The sequence below is a fragment of the Aplysia californica genome, unplaced genomic scaffold, assembly GCF_000002075.1.
Source record: "Aplysia californica isolate F4 #8 unplaced genomic scaffold, AplCal3.0 scaffold00027, whole genome shotgun sequence".
NCBI classification, from domain to species: Eukaryota; Metazoa; Mollusca; class Gastropoda; order Aplysiida; family Aplysiidae; genus Aplysia; species Aplysia californica.
The window spans coordinates 650940-651941 of record NW_004797297.1 but is presented as its reverse complement, the minus strand read 5'-3'; positions in this window follow the sequence as shown (position 1 = coordinate 651941).

Sequence of the window (1002 nt, the reverse complement as noted above, 5' to 3'; positions counted from 1 at the left end):
CGTTCTAGGTGATGTAAGTTCCAAATGGGGGGGGGGGGCTAAAGTTCCCTTTTACCCAAAGATTTATAAACTTCAAATAGGACATGCAGGGAATACTGTCTTCCCGTTGCATTAGAATCATAAGAAATTCGGTTACGAGGCACGATGGAGCCCTTTATGGAATTAAGAATGACATGAACGCCGATTGTATGAGACAGAATTATCGGTTGTATAAGACTGTCCCCAAAACACAGAACAGCTGAGCCCTCTGTTTGACCTCGAGCTTCTGACAGTGGTAACGATTTTGTGTCGTCTGCTTTGGTCCAATCACCTCTGAGGAGGAAGAGAGTGGTATTCTTGGCGGGTAGTTCGCTGGTTATGGGGCTTGGCCAAGATCAGGCCGCAAACGGTTCTTGACGTCAGAGCAAAGTCTCGACAAGTGGCGAGAATAGCACGACCACTGTGTTTGGCACAAACAATAGATAAAAACAGGACTTCGGTAAAAAAAATTTGAATCCAACCCCCCCCCCCTCCCCCAAACATAACCCTGGCTTAAAAGAAGCTACAGATCGAATTACATGTATACAATGTAATACCACATTCACATGCTGTCAACAGAAACCTTTTGTCTTCGTCACTGTTGTTGTATTTCATGTTGATTTCACTTTTGATAATGATTCTGTTGTCGCCATTGTTGTTTTTTATAATTGTTATTGTTGTTGTTGCTTTTATTGTTATAGCTGTTGCAGATCAGTTGTGCCTGTTGTGCAATTGTTAGATTCTTCACCGTTGGATACAAAAATGCGAGCTTTATTCCCGTATAGGAAGTTCATTTTCATCAAGTATATGTCTGTCTTTCTGTCAAAGTAACATTCCTCCTAAGTCAAGAAGTTGGGGTCTAACTCAACCACAATCGTTTAAAATTAAGTCTTGGCGAGGGCAATAAACAAAATTCTTTTTTAAGGTGAATAGATAGATAGATAGATAGATAGATAGATAGATAGATAGATAGATAGATAGATA